At 35.1% G+C, this 23,254-nt stretch overlaps 1 protein-coding gene across 1 annotated transcript in view; it reads left to right on the top strand.

The window, feature by feature from the left end:
* The window catches only part of ARID2 (AT-rich interaction domain 2), a 170,681-nt gene that overhangs the window by 131,434 nt on the left and 15,993 nt on the right, over positions 1 to 23,254 (top strand). The window lies entirely within an intron of this gene.

Below are 23,254 nucleotides of genomic sequence, written 5' to 3'. Positions count from 1 at the left end.
ATCATAAAATACACATTTTGTTGCCTTCTGCACTTTAATGTTTTTTTGATCCATCTGTAATTTAGTTTCATGTATAAAGTGAAGTGTGAATCTAACTCTTGTTTTCCAAATGACTACCATATTGATGAGTGCATTTTTTCTTTAGGCATTCGAATGGCCACCCTCGATATGTACTAAATTTCTGTATGCTTTTTCTGTTTCTGAATCACTTGTTATCCAAGTGGTCTCTGTCCTTATCATACTGTCACTTTCAGTTTTGATGTTGGATGGCAAGTTCCACCTCCTAATTTTCTTTTTCAGTGTTTCTCATTATTGTTTCAAGCACTTACCTTGCACCAGGCACTGTGTTAGGTTTTGAAATTAGAGTGATGTATAAATCAGACTTGATACCTGCACAGATATTTATCCTTTCAAATGAACTTTAGAATGTTTCCAGAGATTCCCCCAGGAAAGCATGTTGGGATTTTCATTTTAATTCCTTTTAGTGAATAGGTATTTTTGTTTGTTTTTAGGTAGTGACTATTTTTCCAGTATTGATTTTTTCCTTATAAGAAAACAGTATCATCCCATGGTATTATAGTCTTTTTCACCCCAGTAGAGCTTTAACATTTTCTTCACATAAATCCTGCAACTTTATTAAGTTTATTGCTAGTTATAATTCTTTTTTCTTGTTAACCATAAATGATCTTAACTTCTACTGTATTTTTAACTGGTGGTTGTTTTCTGTATTTATGCCTTTTAGTTTGTCCTCTCATCCAATTATAATATTTAATGTTTCCAGAACAGTTATATAATAGTAGAGTGGTAATATTTATTTTCTTTCTTTTTTTTTTTTAATCCCTGTCCTAAAAATGTTGTGAGGGTGTAGCCCCATTGCATGTACACTTGTTTATAATGTCACAATGTATTGTTATACTAATTTGACATATGCATCATAAAACATGCACAAACCAGCAAATAAAAGAGAATCATTTAGGGCTTCCCTGTTGGCATAGTGGTTGATAGCCCGCCTGCCAGTGCAGGGGATACGGGCTCGTGCCCTGGTCCGGGAAGATCCCACATGCCGCAGAGCGGGCTGGGCCCGTGAGCCATGGCCACTGAGCCTGCACATCCGGAGCCTGTGCTCTGCAACGGGAGAGGCCACAACAGTGCTAGGCCTGCGTACCACCAAAAAAAAAAAAAAAAAAGAATCATTTAAAATGGCACAAACATTATAAATGACTTTAAAATGTATATTATTGTGTTTATAACATATTTGCTCTTACTAAAAACTCATCATTATTAGTCACACTTTAAATAAGAGCAATGTAATTGAATAGGCTTCATTTTTTTTTTTTTTAATCTTAGTTCAATACAATGTGATGAAGCAGTACTAGGTTCAGTTTATTTTGAGTTTTAATTTTAATGACTGTCAGAGTAAAGAAAGATTAAAAAAAAATACGTAGACCTAGATGGAAGAAATACTCTTGAAATCATGAAATTCATCTTTTTAATTTCGTGCATAATTATGCTAATGTTTCATTGCTATTGAAATGAAGCTGTTAAACAGCCTGTTGTACTTGCAAACTAATTGAATGATACTGCATTTTATTTATTTATTTATTTATTTTAATTGAAAAATAGTTCATTTACAATGTTGTGTTTGTTTCTGGTATACAGTAAAGTGATTCAGTTATATATATGTTTTTTTCAGATTTTTTTCCATTACTGGTTATTACAAGATACTGAACATAGTTCCCTGTGCTATACAGTAGGACCTTGTTATTTATCTATTTTATTTAATGTAGTGTTTATCTGTTAATCCCAAGCTCCTAATTTATCCCTCACTACCCCACTTTGGTAACTGTAAATTTGTTTTCTGTGTCTGTTGAATCTGTTTCTGTTTTGTAAATAAGTTCATTAGTATAATTTGTTTAGATTCCACATATAGGTGATATCGTATGATAGTTGTCTTTCTCTGTCTGACTCACTTCACTTAGTATGATAATCTTTAGGTCCATCCATGTTGCTACAAATGGCATTACTTCATTCATTTTTGCCTGAGTAATATTCCATTGTATGTATGTGTGTGTGTGTGTGTGTGTGTGTGTATATATATATATAAAAATATGTAAATATATATATATATATACACACACACACAACATCTTATTTATCCATTCATCTGTCAATGGACATTTAGGTTGTTTCCATGTTTTGGCTATTGTGAATAGTTCTGCTATGAATATTGAAGTGCATGGATCTTTTCAAATTAGAGTTCTCTCCAAATATATGCTGGGGAGTGGGATTGCAGGGTCTTATGGTAACTCTATGTTTAGTTTTTAGTTTTTTAAGGAAGCTCCGTACTGTTCTCCATAGTGGCTACACCAATTTACATTCCAACCAACAGTTAGGGGTGTTCCTTTTTCTCCGCACCCTCTCAAGCATTTGTTATTTGTAGATTTTTGATGATGACCATTCTGACTGGTATGAGGTGATACCTCATTGTAGTTTTGGCTTCCATTTCTCTAATAATTAGTGATATTGAACATCCTTTCATGTGCCTATTTGTCAACTGTATTTCTTCTTTGGAGAAATGTCTATATATTGTCTTCTGCCCATTTTTTTTTACATCTTTATTGGAGTATAATTGCTTTACAATGGTGTGTTATTTTCTGCTTCATAACACAGTGAATCAGTTATACATATACATATGTTCCCATATCTCTTCCCTCTTGTGTCTCCCTCCCTCCCACCCTCCCTATCCCACCCCTCCAGGCGGTCACAAAGCACCGAGCTGATCTTCCTGTGCTATGCGACTGCTTCCCACTAGCTATCTACCTTACCTTTGGTAGTGTATATATGTCCATGCCTCTCTCTCGCTTTGTCACAGCTTACCCTTCCCCCTCCCCATATCCTCAAGTCCATTCTCTAGTAGGTCTGTGTCTTTATTCCTGTCTTACCCCTAGGTTCTTCATGACATTTTTTTTCCCTTAAATTCCATATATATGCGTTAGCATACGGTATTTGTCTTTCTCTTTCTGACTTACTTCACTCTGTATGACAGCCTCTAGGTCTATCCACCTCATTACAAATAGCTCAATTTCATTTCTTTTTATGGCTCAGTAATATTCAACTGTATATATGTGCCACATCTTCTTTATCCATTCATTTGTTTATGGACACTTAGGTTGCTTCCATGTCCTGGCTATTGTAAATACAGCTGCAATGAACATTTTGGTACATGACTCTTTTTGAATTATGGTTTTCTCAGGGTATATGCCCAGTAGTGGGATTGCTGGGTCATATGGTAGTTCTATTTGTAGTCTTTTAAGGAACCTCCATACTATTCTCCATAGTGGCTGTATCAATTCACATTCCCACCAGCAGTGCACAAGTGTTCCCTTTTCTCCACACCCTCTCCAGCATTTATTGTTTCTAGATTGTTTGATAATGGCCATTCTGACTGGTGTGAGATGATATCTCATTGTAGTTTTGATTTGCATTTCTCTGATGATTAATGATGTTGAGCATTCTTTCATGTGTTTGTTGGCAATCTGTATATCTTCTTTGGAGAAATGTCTATTTAGGTCTTCTGCCCATTTTTGGATTGGGTTGTTTGTTTTTTTGTTATTGAGCTGCATGAGCTGCTTATAAATTTTGGAGAATAATCCTTTGTCAGTTGCTTCATTTGCAAATATTTTCTCCCATTCTGAGGGTTGTCTTTTGGTCTTGTTTATGGTTTCCTTTGCTGTGCAAAAGCTTTGAAGTTTCATTAGGTCCCATTTTTTTACTGTTGTTTTTATTTCCATTTCTCCAGGAAGTGGGTCAAAAAAGATCTTGCTGTGATTTATGTCATAGAGTGTTCTGCCTATATTTTTCTCTAAGATTTTAATAGTTTCTGGCCTTACATTTAGGTCTTTAATCCATTTTGAGCTAATTTTTGTGTATGGTGTTAGGGAGTGATCTAATCTCATACTTTTACATGTAGCTGTCCAGTTTTCCCAGCACCACTTATTGAAGAGGCTGTCCTTTCTCCACTATACATTGCTGCCTCCTTTATCAAACATAAGGTGACCATATGTGCGTGGGTTTATCTCTGGGCTTTCTATCCTGTTCCATTGATCTATATTTCTGTTTTTGTGCTGGTACCATACCGTCTTGATTAATGTAGCTTTGTAGTATAGTCTGAAGTCAGGGAGCCTGATTCCTCCAGCTCCGTTTTTTGTTCTCAAGATTGCTTTGGCTATTTGGGGTCTTTTGTGTTTCCATACAAACTGTGAAATTTTTTGTTCTAGTTCTGTGAAAAATGCCAGTGGTAGTTTGATAGGGATTGCATTGAATCTGTAGATTGCTTTGGGTAGTACAGTCATTTTCACAATGTTGATTCTTCCAATCCAAGAACATGGTATATCTCTCCATCTATTTGTATCATCTTTAATTTCTTTCATCAGTGTCTTATAATTTTCTGCATACAGGTCTTTTGTCTCCTTGGGTAGGTTTATTCCTAGATATTTTATTCTTTCTTTGCAATGGTAAATGGGAGTGTTTTCTTGATTTCACTTTCAGATTTTTCATTATTAGTGTATAGGAATGCCAGAGATTTCTATGCATTAATTTTTTATCCTGCTACTTTACCAAATTCATTGATTAAGTCTAGTAGTTTTCTGATAGCATCTTTACGATTCTTTATGTATAGTATCATGTCATCTGCAAACAGTGACAGCTTTACTTCTTCTTTTCCGATTTGAATTCCTTTTATTTCCTTTTCTTCTCTGATTGCTGTGGCTAAAACTTCCAAAACTATGTTGAATAAGAGTGGTGAGAGTGGGCAACCTTGTCTTGTTCCTGATCTTAGTGGAAATGCTTTCAGTTTTTCACCATTGAGGACGATGTTGGCTGCGGGTTTATCATATATGGCCCTTACTATGTTGAGGAAAGTTCCCTCTAGGCCTACTTTCTGCAGGGTTTTTATCATAAATGGGTGTTGAATTTGGACAAAAGCTTTCTCTGCATCTATTGAGATGATCATATGGTTTTTTTCCTTCAGTTTGTTAATATGGTGTATCACGTTGACTGATTTGCGTATATTGAAGAATTCTTGCATTTCTGGAATAAACCCCACTTGATCATGGTGTATGATCCTTTTAGTGTGCTGTTGGATTCTGTTTGCTAGTATTTTGCTGAGGATTTTTGCATCTGTGTTTATCAGTGATATTGGCCTGTAGTTTTACTTCTTTGTTACATCCTTGTCTGGTTTTGGTATCAAGGTGATGGTGGCCTCGTAGAATGAATTTGGCAGTGTTCCTCCCTCTGCTATATGTTGGAAGAGTGTGAGAAGCATAGGTGTTAGCTCTTCTCTAAATGTTTGATAGAATTCGCCTGTGATGCCATCTGGTCCTGGGCTTTTGTTTGTTGGAAGATTTTTAATCACAGTTTCAATTTCAGTGCTTGTGATTGGTCTGTTCATATTTTCTATTTCTTCCTGATTCAGTCTTGGCAGGTTGTGCATTTCTAAGAATTTGTCCATTTCTTCCAGGTTGTCCATTTTATTGGCATAGAGTTGCTTGTAGTAATCACTCATGATCGTTTGTATTTCTGCAGTGTCAGTTGTTACTTCTCCTTTTTCATTTCTAATTCTATTGATTTGAGTCTTCTCCCATTTTTTCTTGATGAGTCTGGCTAATGGTTTATCTATTTTATCTTCTCAAAGAACCAGCTTTTAGTTGTATTGATCTTTGCTATCGTTTCCATCATTACTTTTTCATTTATTTCTGATCTGATTTTTATGATTTCTTTTCTTCTGCTAACTTTGGGGTTTTTTTGTTCTTCTCTCTCTAATTGCTTTAGGTGCAAGGTTAGGTTGTTTATTCGAGATGTTTCCTGTTTCTTAAGGTAAGATTGTACTGCTATAAACTTACCTCTTAGAACTGCTTTTGCTGCATCCCATAGGTTTTGGGTCGTCGTGTCTCCATTGTCATTTGTTTCTAGGTACTTTCTGATTTCCTCTTTGATTTCTTCAGTGATCACTTCATTATTAAGTAGTGTATTGTTTAGCCTCCATGTGTTTGTATTTTTTACAGATCATTTCCTGTAATTCATCTAGTCTCGTAGCGTTGTGGTCGGAAAAGATACTTGATACAATTTCAATTTTCTTAAATTTACCAAGGCTTGATTTGTGACCCAAGATGTGATCTATCCTGGAGAATGTTCCATGAGCCCTTGAGAAAAATTTGTATTCCGTTGTTTTTGGTTGGAATGTCCTATAAAAATCAATTAAGTCCATCTTGTTTAATGTATCGTTTAAAGCTTGTGTTTCCTTATTTATTTGCATTTTGGATGATCTGTCCATTGGTGAAAGTAGGGTGTTAAAGTCCCCTACTATGAATGTGTTTCTAACCCTTTTATGGCTGTTAGTATTTGCCTTATGTATTGAGGTGCTCCTATGTTGGGTGCATAAATATTTAAAATTGTTATATCTTCTTCTTGGATCAATCCCTTGATCATTATGTAGTATCCTTCTTTGTCTCTTCTGATAGTCTTTATTTTAAAGTCTATTTTGTCTGAGATGAGAATTGCTACTCCAGCTTTCTTTTGGTTTCCATTTGCATGGAATATCTTTTTCCATCCCCTTACTTTCAGTCTGTATGTGTCTCCAGGTCTGAAGTGGGTCTCTTGTAGACAGCATATAGATGGGTCTTGTTTTTGTATCCATTCAGCCAATCTGTGTCTTTTCATGGGAGCATTTAGTCCATTTACATTTAAGGTAATTATCGATATGTATGTTCCTATTCCCATTTTCTTAATTGTTTTGGGTTCATTATTGTAGGTCTTTTCCTTCTCTTGTGTTTCTTGCCTAGAGAAGTTCCTTTAGTATTTGTTGTAAAGCTGGTTTGCTGGTGCTGAACTCTCTCAGCTTTTGCGTGTCGCTAAAGGTTTTAATTTCTCCATCAAATCTGAATGAGATCCTTGCTGGGTAGAGTAATCTTGGTTGCAGGTTTTTCTCCTTCATCACTTTAAATATGTCCTGCCAGTCCCTTCTGGCTTGCAGAGTTTCTGCTGAAAGATCAGCAGTTAACCTTATGGGGATTCCCTTGTGTGTTATTTGTTGTTTTTCCCTTGCTGCTTTTAATATGTTTTCTTTGTGTTTAATTTTTGACAGTTTGATTAATATGTGTCTTGGTGTATTTCTCCTTGGATTTATCCTGTATGGGACTCTCTGTGCTTCCTGGAGTTGATTAACTATTTCCTTTCCCATATTAGGGAAGTTTTCAACTATAATCTCTTCAAATATTTTCTCAGTCCCTTTCTTTTTCTCTTCTTCTGGAACCCCTATAATTCGAATGTTGGTGCGTTTAATGTTGTCCCAGAGGTCTCTGAGACTGTCCTCAGTTCTTTTAATTCTTTTTTCTTTATTCTGCTCTGCAGTAGTTATTTCCACTATTTTATCTTCCAGGTCACTTATCCATTCTTCTGCCTCAGTTATTCTGCTATTGATCCCATCTAGAGTATTTTTAATTTGATTTATTGTGTTATTCATCATTGCTTGTTTCATCTTTAGTTCTTCTAGGTCCTTGTTAAATGTTTCTTGCATTTTGTCTATTCTATTTCCAAGATTTTGGATCATCTTTACTATCATTATTCTGAATTCTTTTTCAGGTAGACTGCCTGTTTCCTCTTCATTTGTTAGATCTGGTGGGTTTTTATGTTGCTTCTTCAACTGCTGTGTGTTTTTCTTTCTTCTCATTTTGCTTATCTTACTGTGTTTGGGGTCTCCTTTTTGCAGGCTGCAGGTTCGTAGTTCCCGTTGTTTTTGGTGTCTGTCCCCAGTGGCTAAGGTTGGTTCAGTGGGTTGTGTAGGCTTCCTGGTGGAGGGGACTAGTGCCTGTGTTCTGGTGGATGAGGCTAGATCTTGTCTTTCTGGTGGGCAAGTCCACGTCTGTTGGTGTATTAGGGGGTATCTGTGGACTTATTATGACTTTAGGCAGCCTCTCTGCTAATGGGTGGGGTTGTGTTCCTGTCTTGCTAGTTGTTTGGCATAGGGTGTCCAGCACTGTAGGTTGCTGATCATAGAGTGAAGCTGGCTGCTGGTGTTGAGATGGAGATCTCTAGGAGATTTTCGCCATTCGATATTATGTGGAGCTGGGAGGTCTCTTGTGGACCAGTGTCCTGAAGTTGGCTCTCCCACCTCAGAGGCACAGCACAGACTTCTGGCTGCAGCACCAAGAGCCTTTCATCCACACGGCTCAGAATAAAAGGGAGAAAAAGTAGAAAGAAATAATTGGTAGAAGAAAGAAAGAAAGAAAGAGAGAGAGGGAGAGGGAGAGGGAGGGAGGGAGGGAGAGAGCGAGAGAGAGAGGAGAGAGAGAGAAAGAAAGAAAGAAAGAAAGGAGGGAGGGAAGGAGAGAGGGAGGGAGAGAGGAAGGAGGGAAGGAAGTAAAAAAAGTAGATAAAGTAAAATAAAATAAAATAAAGTATAAAATAAAGTAAACAGTTATATAATAGTAGAGTGGTAATATTTATCTTATTTCTTCAAAAAAATTTAATAGACAATTTTTAGAGCAGTTTTAGATTTATAAAAATGTTGAGCTAGTAATGCAGAGTTCTCATATACTCCCTCTTCCCTGTGCAGTTTCTCCTAATATTAACACTTGAATTCGTGTGGTACATATGTTGTGATTGATGAGTAGTATTTATACATTATTATTAACTAAGTCCATAGTTTCCATTAGGATTCACTCTTTGTGTTATAACTTCTGTGGATTTTGACCATGCATGATATCATGCATCCACCATTATATTATCTTACAGAATACTATTACCACCCTGAAAATCTGCTATGCTTCACCTATTCATTTGTCCCTACTGCCTCCCTTCCTAAACCCTGCTAACCATTGATTTTTTCTTTCTTTTCTTTTCTTTTCTTTTTTTCTTTAACTATCTGTGTATAGTTTTTCCTTTTCCAGAGTGTCATATAGTTGGAATCATACGGTATGTAGCCTTTTCAGACTGGCTTCTTTCACTAAGCAATATGTGTTTAAGGTTCCTCCATGTCTTTTGTGGCTTGATAGCTTATTTTTATTGCTGAATAATCTTCCATTGTTTGGATGTACCAGTTTGCTTATCCATTCAACTATAGAAGGACATTTTGGTAGCTTTTGGTTTTGGACAATTATAAATAAAGCCACTATAAACATTTGTATGCAGGTTTTTGTGTGGACATACTTTTTCAACTAATTTGGGCAAATATTTAGGATTACAATTGCTTGATCATATGGTAAGCCTATGTTTAGCATTGTAAGGTACCGTCATACTGCTTTCCAAAGTGGCTCTGCCATTTTGCATTCCCACCAGCAATGAATGAGAGTTCCTCCTCATCGTCAGCATTTGATATTGTCAGTTTTTTTCAATTTTAGCCATTCTGTATCTCTGTTTTAATTTGTATTTCCTTAAGGACAAAAGATGTTGAGCATCTTTTCATATACTTATTTACCATCTGTATATCTTCTTTGGTGGGGTGCCTATTTAGATTTAATTCATTTTTTTTTTCGGTTTTTTTTGTTTTATGGGTTTTTTTGGCTGTTTTGGGTCTTCGTTTCTGGGCAAGGGCTTTCTCTAGTTGCGGCGAGCAGGGACCACACTTCATCACGGTGCGCGGGCCTCTCACTATCGCAGCCTCTCTTGTCGTGGAGCACAGGCTCCAGACTCACAGGCTCAGTAGTTGTGGCGCACGGGCCTAGTTGCTCCGTGGCATGTGGGATCTTCCCAGACCAGGGCTCGAACCTGTGTCCCCTGCATTGGCAGGCAGATTCTCAACCAGTGCGCCACCAGGGAAGCCCCTAATTCATTTTTTAATTGGGCTGTTCGCCAAGTTCCTAGTAAGCCATGGGTGTTAGATTTTGTCAAATGTTTTTTGTACATCTATTGATATAATCATATGATTTTTCTTCTTTAGGCTATTGATGTGATGGATTACATCAATTAATTTTTGAATATTGAACCAGCCTTCCATACCTGGAATAAATAAATAAAATAAATAAATTTTTTCCCAGCTTTGCTCAAGATATTTATTCAGTGCTCTCACAATTGGCCTCAGTGGCTCAGCAAAGGAGTAGAGCAGGGTAGGGGGGCCCACAGTGAAAAAGTGCATCATTCTTCATTAGTATATAGTTCTTTTTATACATTGTTTGCTTTGATTTGTGAATGTTTTTCTTGATGATTTTTACATCTATGTTCATGAGAGATACTAGTCTGTAGTTTTTCTATCTTTGTGTGAGTTTAATACTAGGGTAATGCCTCATAGAATGAATTAGGAAGTATTCACTCTGCTTCCATTTTCTTGTAGGCATCATAGAGAATTGGTATCATTTCTACCTTAAATGTTTGGTAGAATTCAGCAGTGAAACCATCTTGGCCTAGTGCGTTTTTTTGTTTTTTGTGTTTTTTTTTTGGAAGGTTATTAATTATTGATTCAGTTTCTTTAATAATTACAGACTTATTCAGGTTATCTACTAATCCTTGTGTGAGTGTTGGCAGATTGTGTCTTTTATTGATCCACTTCATCTAAGTTACCAAATTTGTGGCATAAAGTTATTTATAATATTCCTTTATTATCCTTTTAATATCTGTGGGGTCAGTAGCTAGAGCTCCCCTCTTATTTCTGGTATTAGTAATTTGTGTTTTCGCTCATTTTTTCTTTTTTAAGCTGGCTAGAGGTTTATCTCTTCCAGCTTTTGGTTTTGATTTTCTTTCTTGATTCCCTGTTTTCATTTAATTGATTTCTGCTCTGATTTTTATTCTTTCTTTTCTTTTGCTTGCTATGAGTTTACACTGCTCTTCTTTCTCTAGTTTCCTAAGATGGAAGCTTAGATTATTGATTTTAGATAGTCTTTTCTAATACATACATTTAATGCTATAACTTCCCCTTTGTATACTGCATTAGGTATAGCCCACAAACTTTGATAAGTTGTATTTTCATTTTCATTTAGTTAGAATATTTTAGGAGTTTGTTGTTTGATCTCCAAATATTTGGGGATATTTCAGCTATCTTTTTGTTAGAGATTTCTAGTTTAATTCCACTGTGATCTTAAAGCATACTTTTTACAGTTTCTATTCTTTTAAATTTGTTCAGGTATGTTTTCTATCCCAGAATGTGGTCTATCTTGGTGAATGTTCATGTAAGCATGAAAAAAAATGTATTTTCTGCTATTGTTGGGTGAAGTATTATATAAATGTCAATTAGATCCAACTGATTGATGGTGCTGTTTAATTCAACTACATCCTTACTGATTTTCTGCCTGCTGGAACTGTCAATTACTGATAGAGGTGTGTGGAAGTCTCCAAGTATAACGATGGATTTGTCTATTTCTCCTTGCAGTTCTTTCAGATTTTGCCTCATGTTTTGATGCACCTTGTGTTAGGATTACATACCTTAAGAATTGCCTTTGTGAAGAATTGACCTCCTTACTGTTATGTAATAATGTCCCTCGTAATATCCTTGTTCTCAAGTCTGTTTTTTCTGAAATTAATGTAATTAATCCAGCTTTCTTTTGATTAGTGTTAGCATGGTACATATTTTTCCTTCCCTTTACTTTTAGTCTATCTCTGTCTTTTTATTTAACCACACATTGTTTTCTATTTACTCTGCCAGTCTTTGTCTTTTAATTAGTGTACTGAGACCAGTCATATTTAAAGTGATTATTGATGCAGTTGTATTAATGTCTAGTGTATTTGTAAATGTCTTCTATTTACTTCACTTGCTTTTGTTTCTTTCGTCTGCCCATATTATTCTGCTTTTTTGGTTTTGATTGAGTACTTTATATGGTTCCATTTTCTCCTCTCTCTTACCCTACCAATTATACTTCTTTGAAAATTTTTTATGGTTGTCCTAGAGTTTGAAATATATATTTACAGCTACTCTAAGTCCACTGTCAAACAATAATATATGGCTTCATGGATATTTTAGGTACCTTGTAACAGAGTATTCTTCTTTCCTCGTGTCCGTTATGCCATTGCTGTCATTCATTTTACTTATCCAAAAGCTATAATCACCAAATATATTGTTCCTAATATTATTATTATTATTATATTATATTTTTTTTGCGGTACACGGGCCTCTCACTGTTGTGGCCTCTCCCGTTGTGGAGCACAGGCTTTGGACGCGCAGGCTCAGCGGCCATGGCTCACGGGCCTAGCCGCTCCTCAGCATGTGGGATCTTCCTGGACTGGGGCACGAACCCCTGTCCCCTGCATTGGCAGGCGGACTCTCAACCACTGCGCCACCAGGGAAGCCCTGTTCCTATTATTTTGAACAAACATTCCTCTATTATAATCAGTTAAGAATAAGAAGTATAAAATATTTTACCTCCATTTGTTTCTTCTCTAACACCCTTCCTTTCTTTATATAGAGCTGAATTTTTGACCTCTACCACTTTCTTTGTCTCTAAAGAACTTCTTTTAACATTTCTTGTAGGCAGGTCTACTGTGCAAATGCACTCAGTTTTTGTTTGTTTGAGAAAGTATTTATTTCTCCTTCACTTTTGAAAGGCAGTTTGTCGGCACAAAATTCTAGGTTGGTGAGTCTTTTGCTTTCAATACTTTATAAATATTTCACTCTACTCTTTTTGCTTTCAGGGTTTCTCAAGAGACATCCAGTATAATCTTATCCTTGTTCTTCTATCAGTAAGGTGTTTTTTTTTCCCTGTCTTCTTTCAAGATATTTTGTCCTTGGTTTTTAGCAGTTTGAATATGATATGCTTAAGTGTAGTTTTTTACATTTATCCTACCTGATGTTCTCTGAGTTTCCTAGATCTGTGGTTTGGTGTGTCATTAATTTTGGCAAATTCTCAGCCATTCTTATTTCAAATATTTCTTCTGTTTTTTTCTCTCTTTCCTCTTTCTGCCATTCCCAGTATACATATGTTACATCTCTTGTAGTTGTCTCCCAGTTCTTGGATGTTCTGTTTCCCTTTTTTTCATTCTTTTTTGTCTATATTCTTCAGTTTGGGAAGTTTCTATTGACATATCTTCAAGCTCACCAGTTCTTTCTTTTGCCATGTGCTGTCTACTGATGATTTTATCAAAGGCATCCTTTATTTGTTAGTTTTTTTTTTAATTTCTAGCATTTCCTTTTGATTCTTAGTATCTTCATTTCTCTGCTTACATTCTCTTCTTACATATTACAGCTTTTTTCATTAGAGCCTTAGCATATTAACCATAATCATTTTAAATTCCCAGGATGATAATTCCAAAATCTCTGCCATGTCTGAATCTGGCTCTGATGCTTATATTGTATCTTAAGTCTGTGGTTTTTGTTTTGTTTTGTTTTAACACCTAGCATGCCTTATAAGTTTTTGTTAAAAGCTGGACATGTATCAGTTAATAGGAACTGAGGTAAATAGACCGTTAGTGTGAGTTTAATGTTTATCTAGCAAGGAGTTATGCTGTGTTTAATGTTTGCACTTGTGTTTGGGTTTCCTTAGATTCTCCTTTTAAAATAGAGTCTGTATCTTACTTACAGTTCTCTCCCTTGTAATCCACAGTCACTATACCGGGGCACTGTTGATGTGCTGATAAGGTATTGGGGAGGGGAAGCATTCTATAATCTCATGATTAAATTTCACCTTTTTTTTTTTTTAAGTGGATTTAGTCTAGGGGCTATGACTTTGAGAAGAGTTTCTTAGCCTTTATTTTTCTCCCTTTATATGAGACAGGGAGTCTAAAGGGGCTCAAGTTTTCTGATTGCTCTTCCCCTTGGTCAGATTAGGCTCTGGTAAAGTAATTTTTCTGGAGAGCAGGCCTTAATTAAGGAGAAAAGAGCAACCTGGGCATATTTTAAAATGTTACTTTCTCACTCTCCCTGTTGGAAGTGCTAGGGAGTTGTTCTCGTCTTCACCGTGAGAACCTGCTATGGTTCCTGGAAATAAAACTCACCAAAGTGTGGGCTTTCCCCAGAGACTGGCCCTTCAGGATTTTTTGCCTTTCAAGATAGTCCATACTGGGTCTCCATCAATTCCTGCTTCAGTATTCCTACCAGTTACTGACTTAAGCAGTTTTTTGTGTTTCTCTGTATTCAACTGTCTGTCTAGTTTTCAGGGAAAGAGTTTGCCTTGTGACCTCAGTTCTCTGATATTTTAAGAAGAGTTGTTAATTTTCATTTTGTTCAGCTTTTTTCTTGTTCTGAGGATGGGAGTGACAACTTCCAAGCTCTTTATATGTATGAGCAGAAACTAGAGGTTCTTATTCTTATCTTTATTCTTACTAATATATTGTCAGCATGACGTTACATCAGTTTATAATTGAAATACATAAACAATGTATGATTATATTTTGTCTTTTTTTTTTCAAAGAAAGGATACCCCCAAAATTCCCTGTAATAAAAAACACCTATGAACTGCTTTTTAAATTCTATGTAGTTGGTGAAAGCACTCAATACCTCTGGGTAGCCAGGAATATACGTTCATTGTTTTCAGTACTATGTTTCTTGGCCACAGTGTTCTTTGAATGGGCAGTGTCGGGATAAAGGAGAAATTTGAGAGAGCCCCTCCAACTTACCTCAACAATAGGATCTCTGCTTTTTGCCTTATGTATAGGGGTTTTAAGTCATATTTTGTTTGCACAACGGGTTCTACTGCTATAAAGATATTTGAAAGCCACGTTTTTAGAATATGCTTTTCCTCATAGATATCTAGTTAATAATTGCTACTGAAAAGGTGAAAATTATTCTCCCTTTGGGAGGAACATAGTCTATGTTGTTTTTCTATTTAGAATTCCATCATTAAAGGTCAAACAAGAAATGTAAAGGATCTCAAATTTATTCTAAACAAACATTTCCAACAGGGAAACTTCTGTCTAGGAACCAGGGAGTATTATTTGTACTAATAAAATCAATATTCCCTGACCACCCTGAAATCTACTCAGGTGATGCTGAGGTTCAAATTACTGGGTTCCTACTGAACCTTATACAGTTGTAGTTCCTCCTAAAGATTCTAACATAGGTTTTATTACTCCTACTATACAAGTCTGAATAATATTTTTGTATCAAGGTGAGGTTTAAATAACTGTTGGTCTCATGGGAAATAATAGAAAATAATAACCAGCCTCACTCTATGCTACGAATGAATAAAAACTTATAAAAACCTTTAGGTACTAGAATTTGTATTCTCAGTAAAGGTGCTTCTACTTTGTCTAGAAATATCATCCAAAATTTATGGTAAATCTTTAATTTCTTCTAGTAATTGAAATTTCAAAAATATTGTAGTCATTTTTAATAGTAAAATTAAAAAATTGACATATTTAACCAAAACTGATGGCATTTTTATATATTTTATTTACTGTAAAGAAGTATCTAAAGACCCGTTGAGTGTGGTATATGAAACTGCCATCTTGATTATTTGAAAATATTTGACAAGTAAGATATCCAGAGTGGAAATTTCTAATTCATGCTACTGTGCCTTCATCAATGACTGCCTACTTCTAGTTAAGTTGCCAGTTTAAGTTGAAATTAATCAATAAGATTGATCAACAGGATGGGTTACATGGAATAAGAGAATGAAATTCATTTTATAGCATCTTTTGTCAGAATTTTGTGGTCATAAAACCAGAAGATATCTTCAGAGGGTTGATGCTTCGGCTTCTGGAAGTTTTTTCACATTAGTACAATATCTGGCACATAAAAGGCTTTTAATTAATATTTGTTGAGTGCATTAATTGAATGAAGATTAACTAGATTGATTATGTAGTCAACAGTTCTTTGCTGACCTAGTTTGTTGGCATTGTGTCTTTTCAACCATCAAGATAATAGTTCATCATTGTGCTATTTTTATATTTATAAAATCATTTGTATTTTATGTAAAAGCTCTAGAATCACTGGGTATTTTGCTAATACAACTAATAAGCCTTTATAAATGTAAGATTAATTTCATGTAATAGTCTTTTTGGTAACAGTTTGAGGAGTATGTGTTCCTTAACTACTGACCTGCCATAAATAAAAAAGTATTATTAGGAAAAGTCCCAATTTCCTCCACAGTTGATGACAGAATTGTTTTTTGGTTTGTTTTTTATTTTTGTTTTCTTTTGTTTGCTTGTTTTTTACCTTGCTTCCTTCTTCCAAACACTGAATACCGAAGACTACTTAAAGATGGTACCTGAAAGCAAAAAGTTATATACCATGAGACAAATTTGCCAAATTGTGTTGAAGTCCTTTTCATTGTTACTTAAAATATTTGGGAAAATAATTTCTTGGGGTGAGAGTCTAGCCTGTAGATTCTTTATTTATTCTTTGGAAACTGCGTACAAAATAAGGAGAATTATGTACCAATGCTAATCTCAAGCCTAGTATGCTTTCAGAATTTGCCAACATTTTAAAAACAGAAAAAATTTATAGCATAATAGATACTGTGTATAAAAGTGTAGTGCCTCAGTTTTTACCAAGTAATGATATTATCCAAGTAAACAATTATGTATTCTAGTATAGTAGAAAAAAATCAGATTTTTAGTGTTAGACATATCTGGTTTCAAATCCCAGCTCTTGCCACATAGTTCTGTGGCTCTGGAAAGTTATAGAAAGCTTGAAAGCTTGTTTCCTCAGCAGTATAGTGGGGATAGTTTTGCCCTCTTCAGAGAGCCATCATAGAATTCAAATAACATGATGTGTGTGAATATGCCAGATACATAATAAGCCCTGAGCAAACAGAAGTTCAGGTACTTTACACTGTGTGCAGCTTTGTCAAGAACAGTGTGAGGTAGTATACTGCCATAGCGTTCAAGAAATTCAGGCAAGTATCCAAAGTCTCAAATTTATTTGTGTGCTTTATTTATCTCATTAAAAACACACGAATACACACATCACCATTCATTTTTATCTCCAAGCTTATGTTTAGTTTATTAAGCATAACATTATTGTAATGCCTAAATTGTGCAAATATACTTCCATACTACTTTTCAAATAACTATTATTTTAGCCCATATTCAGCTTTTAGTGCAGGGTTCACATTTGTTTTTTCTTTTCTTTTTTTTTTTTGCTGTATGCGGGCCTCTCACTGTTGTGGCCTCTCCCGTTGCGGAGCACAGGCTCTAGACACACAGGCTCAGCGGCCATGGCTTACAGGCCCAGCCACTTCGTGGTATGTGGGATCCTCCCAGACCGGGGCACGAACCCGTGTCCCCTGCATCGGCAGGCAGACTCTCAACCACTGCGCCACCAGGGAAGCCCAAGAGGGTTCACATTTTAAAAACATATTTAAACAAGATCCCTGAGAATATGTTGTCTGTTTTGCTATGTAAAATATGTGACTGCATCACAGAACAGTAGGTTAGTAGGAGTTGGTGCTAGAGGATCAAAGAGCAAATACAGAAATCCTTTCCTCTGTTAGTTTTTAGTAATATTACTACTTTTATTAATATTTTATTATAATATTATTGATATTACTTATTAGGAGGAAAGGAGGCAGAGCCAAAGGCAGTTGGTTTTGGCTGTCCTCCTTTGGGAACCCCCTTCCTCGGTTGACATATTTCCCATAAATTGTTACTGGGAGGCAGGACGATAGGCCAGATACTTGCTTCTTTCCTCATTGCCTCTGGTAGCTAAGCCAGTCAGTCAGTCGTTCCTATCTGTGGCTTTGAATCTGGACTGACTGGGGCAAAGGAGCTGAGAGTGGAGAATTCATTTCTGTAGCAACAGCAACATTTAGTTTCCAAGAACACAAGTACTGATTTTGGGCTGTCCAGTTTGCATTTGTAATTTTTAGTCCTATATTAAAGCAATAAACTAATTTCTTTTAATAGCTGTCTTTTTTTTTTTTTTTTTTTTTTTTTGGCCGTGCTGCGTGGCTTGTGGGATCTTAGTTCCCTGACCAGGAGTCGAGTCCGTGCACCCTGCAGTGGAAGCTCAGAGTCCTAACCATTGGAACGCCAGGGAATTCCCAGTAGTTGTCTTTTTTTATATTTTGAACTTTAACAACTGGATATAATAAAATTGGGTTTAGTCTCCCAGCAAGGTTGTTGGTTTGGGCTTCCCCCACCTCCAAGTTTTAGCAGCTTTTTACTAAATCTTTAAATACAAATAATGTGTACCTTTGACATTTCTTTTGCCATAGAATATTATCTATGTAAAACAACTAGATGTCAAGGGTTGAAGTAAAAGGTAATTGTTCTACAACTAATAATACAGCTTTTTTTAAACCTAAAATACATTTGCAGTGTAGATTTTTTGATATATCATTTATGTGCATTTATTAACATTTAAATGCACACCTTGCTTCTAAACTAAAATTTTCTTATAAAATATATATCCCATGTGTTTTAAGTCAAATTAAATTTTTTTTTGCAGCAGGAGGGCTATTAAGAGGGATATGGAATAAAAGAAAAATAGCCTGCCAAGAACTTGAGCAATTAAGAAAACTGTAAATGAAACTACCTGAACTGAAGTGCTATTTTCAGCCCTTTTAGTTATGTTTTAAAGACAAAGAAAACAATCTTAGCTTCATAGATACAGATGTTTGCTTTTAAACTGTTCTTTTGCATATGGTGAATTATTAAAATATCATAACATTTAAAATATATTATTAATATATTACCTCCTTGCATAGGTTGCAGGCTTTTAAGTAATGAAATCTTAAAGTAGTAGAAAAAGTGTGCTTCATTTACTTCACTTACGTTTTCATGATGCCTAAGGAAGTGTTTGATGGTAGGAAAAGTGACAATAATAATCACAGTATAGATTACACCAATAAAGTAATGGTTTTTAGCTTTTAAAAGTTTTGGTACACAGTGATTTAACCTTCATTGTTTGCTTAGGGGAGTTGGAATCAGGAAACTTGGACCTAGTAGCCTTCTGTGAATAACTTGTTAGTTTAACCAAACAGCTTTTCACTAGGATAAAAGAAAAAAGGAATTTGGCTGAAAGGGATTTCAGTGAAAGCATAAAAGCTAATCCTGAGCTTTAGCTGCAGTTATTTACGTAATGAGCAGGGGACTAGCCATTATAAATTGTACTGGTGATGTAATTGAAAATAATATATATCTTTGAAAGATGGCCAATGACTGAGAAAAAAAGCATCAGATATAGTTACTATAATAAATGTATTAGGTATTAAATTTTGTATCACTTTGTCAAATATTGTAAATCTAGTTTCTATCTTTTGTGAAAGTAACAGGATCAAAGAAAAAGTGTTGTCTCTATTGTTTTTAGTTGGAGTAGCATTTATATTGTTACACTTAAGTATAAGATTCAGTAGAAAGGAAAAGATAGAAGATGCAAAAGAACGGGTAGCTTATGAAGGAACACAATAGAATCCAGTGTATAAGTGAAGGAGTTAACTCTGAAAACAGTGACTACTTCTGGGTAATATCCAAGGGAAGGAAAGATGATTAATGACAGAAGATTTATTATATAGAAAAAGGAAGTTAAGGAAGCTCTAATAGAGTAACTTAAGTTCCTTCAGTAATCTTTTTTTTTTCTTCAGAAATATGAAAGTCCCTATACACTAATACAGGTGAAGATGAGCTCTAAAATAGTAAGATTGAGGTTCAGTGTTTAACAAAAGGTGAAAGTTTGGAGCAGTTTCTGTGGGGAATGTTTTTAGGAGCAGAAATTAATAAAATGAGTTGTGAGTAATAGTAAGAGTCACTTGATAATCGGGACCATTAACTTGGAGGTGGGCTAAATTTTATTGATCAAAGCTTGACAGTTTGGGAATAGTTGTGGGAAAGATCTCAGAATAGATGATTAGTCGGGTGGGCAAGGTTAAAAAAAAAGAGGTTACCAGTGCCACCACTACAACGACTACTACTAGTAATAACGATCGTGATGATAATTTATTGTTGGCATACTGTTTGCCAAATAATTTTACACGTATCATCACATTTAAGCCCCCCAGCCACCCTGGAAGCTAGATTAACAGTAAGTAAAATGTGTTTCAGAGAAATGTTATTTGCCCATTTCGTCTGCCTGTGGTTGTGTGTGGGGAGGAGGGGAGGCACCCTTCAGATGGTACATGCCAGAAATTACATATTTATTACAACAGTTTTTCAGCAGATGGCAGTAAAGAATCTTAAGGAAGGCGTTCTTTAGATTTGTGCAAAGGCACCATCTAACCATACTGTGGCAGCAGTATATAAAATTGTATCAGTAACAGACCCAGTCTCAGACTCACAGACAGAAAACAAACTTATGTTTACCAAGGGGAAGGGCATGGGGGAAGGATAAATATATGTATAACTGAATCACTTGCTGTACACCAGAAACTAACACAACATTGTACATCAACTATACTTCAATTAAAAAAACAAAACAGACTCAGTTTCGTTTAAAAAACACATATACACAGAGAAGACTTAAAGCATATATACCAAAATGTTAGCAATCTGGATAATTGGATCACAGAGAATTTTTATTTTCATTTGGTTGCTCTTTTGAATTTTTCTGATCTCTTTAAGTGAACATGTTGTTTGTTTTGGGGGACTTGGGGTAGGTTGTTGATGGAAAGGTAGTAGGAAGATTGTTTAGACACACTTGTAAACAGTAGTGACATCCCACTTCATGTCTTATTCTTCATCTCAGAAAAATCCATAGTGTTCTGAAAACTCAGTTTTGCATTGAAATTACATTTAAGCATTTTAAATCCAGATATTCCACTTAGAGGATTTGGAATCCCTAACTTCTCTCCACCCTCATATGATCACTGTAGCCAACTTCATCACTATTTTAGAACTTCACCTTGTACCATAGTCAGTCAGAGACTGGTTTGTATGACTCGAACAGTTAGATGAATAAAGAGAAAATAGACTTAGGATGAAGGGAAACATAGTAGGTAAGAGGGAAATAGTAGATTCTGTCTTGGCCAGGTAAAGTGAGCACTTAAAAATTCTTGTCTTAAAACCACACACACACAGAGTTTTGTATATTTAGTAATTTAAATTGATCTAAAGAAATACTAACTTCGTCCTTCTTTGTTGTGACTGGTGAATTCATCAATTTTGTGTATTGTAAATAAACTTGATTCATGTAATGTATTGCAAAATAGTTTAAAAATAGATACCATTTTGACTAGTGACAAGTAGTAGTACATTTGGATTTTGGTTTGTGTGTGTGTAAACAATTTTACTTTTCAATTAATAAATTAATAGTATTTAGGTAAAATCTTAAAAGTACAATAAGAACTGTTTTCTTGTGACAGTTAGTTGCACTCCAGTCATATATTTCATATTAATGAAATCGCATTATGAGTACTGAAAAGTAAAAGAAATTCCAAAACTAAAAATGTACTTACTTATTTTAGTTACACAGTAAACTTTTTAAAAAATTACATCCCCATGAGTTATTTATTTTATAACTAGGATTTTGTACCTTTTGACTTCCTTCACCTATTTCACATTCCGCCCTCCCATCTCCTGCCCCTGACAACCACCAGTCTCTTCTCTTTACCGATGAGCTTAGTAGGAGGGTTTGTCTTGTTTTGTTTTGTTTTTCTTTTTTGCAGCTTCCACATATTAAGTGAGGTCATAGGGTATTTGTCTTTCTCTGTCTGACAAATTTCACTTAGCATGATTCCCTTGAGGTCCATCCAAGTAGTCTCAGATGGCAAGATTTTGTTCTTTTTTTATGGCTAATATTTCTGTGTGTGTATATGTGTGTGTGTGTGTGTGTGTGTGTGTGTGTACCACATTTTCTTTCCATTCATCTGTCAATGGACATTTAGGTTGTTTCTGTATCTTGGCTGTTATAAATAATGCTGCATGGGGATGCACATATCTTTTCAAGTTAGTGTCTTCATTTATTTGGATAAATATCCAGAACAGGAATTGCTGGATCATATGGTAGTTCTATTTTTAATATTTTGAGAAACCTCTATATTGTTTTCCACAGTGGCCACACCAATTTACATTCTCACCAAGAGTGCACAGGGGCAAGGGTTTTGTTTTCTCCATATCCTCACAAACACTTCTTATTTCTTGTGTTTTTGATAGTAGTCATCTTCACAGATGTGAGGTGATATCTCTTTGTGGTTTTGATTAGTGATGTTGAGCATTTTTTCATGTACCTGTATGTCTTCTTTGGAAAAATGTCTATTTAGAACCTTGACCCGTTTTTTAGTTTTTGGGTTTTTGCTGCTGAGTTCTTTATATATTTTGGATATTAATACCTTATCAGATATATGATTTGTAAATACTTTCTCCCATTCAGTACATTGTCTTTTCATTTTGTAGATTGTTTCCTTTGCTTTGCAGAAGCTTTTTAGTTTGATGTGGTCCCACTTGTTTATTTTTGCTTGTTTATTTTTGCTTATCGTCGGCTTTGTTTTTGGTGTCAAATCTACAAAATCATTGCTGAAGCCTATGTCAGGGAGCCTACCACCTATGTTTTCTTCTAGGCGTTCTATGATTTCAGGCCTTACATTGCAGTCTTTAATCCATTCTGAGTGAATTTTTTTGTATGGTATAAGAGAGCAGTCCAGTTTCATTCTTTTGCATGTGGCTATCCAGTGTTACCGATACTGCTTATTGAAGACAATGTCTTTTTTTCTATCATATATTTATCACAAATTAATTGACTATATATAGGTTTATTTCTGGGCTCTCTGTTCTGTTTCATTGATCTATGTGTCTGTTTTTATGCCAATACCATACTGTTTTGATTACTATAGCTTTGTAATATAGTTTGAGATCACGGCACATGATGCCTCCAGCTTTTCATGTTTCTCAAGATTACTTTGGCTTTTGGGGGTCTTTTGTGGTTTCATACAAATTTTAGGCTTGCTTGTTCTATTTCTATGAAAAATGCCATTGAAATTTTGATAGGGATTGCATTGAGTCTGTAGATTGCTTTGGGTAGTGTGGACACTTTAACACACTACACTAATAATAATTCTTCGAACCCATGATAGTTTTACAATAAACTTTTGGTAAGTATTTATATAGATGAATATAAATGGTATGAAATATGTCAGTTACAATGATTTTTGACCTTGTCTTTTATAATTCAGTATTTAATTCTTTTGATTAAAATTTATTTTAAAATGCCTATCATTTCCTGAAGGAATATTAATTTGAAATATATGTGCTCCACATCAAAAATTGGCTCAAATATAGACACGTTTATCTGACATCCATAAAAAATTAGATCCTGAGAGAGCTGCCATAAACTTCAAAGCTATTGACTGTATAAATGTTTGAGTTACTAATTAGTAATTGAAGTCTTTTAACGTATTCTTTGCTGTCTGGATTCCAGTATTCTTTCATTACCATGTATTCTAATTAACAAGGGAGTATAGTATCT

The sequence above is a fragment of the Lagenorhynchus albirostris genome, chromosome 11 (assembly GCF_949774975.1).
Source record: "Lagenorhynchus albirostris chromosome 11, mLagAlb1.1, whole genome shotgun sequence".
In the NCBI taxonomy this organism is placed as follows: domain Eukaryota; kingdom Metazoa; phylum Chordata; class Mammalia; order Artiodactyla; family Delphinidae; genus Lagenorhynchus; species Lagenorhynchus albirostris.
The sequence above is the reverse complement of the archived record's forward strand: the minus strand, read 5'-3'. Positions and strand labels throughout refer to the sequence as shown.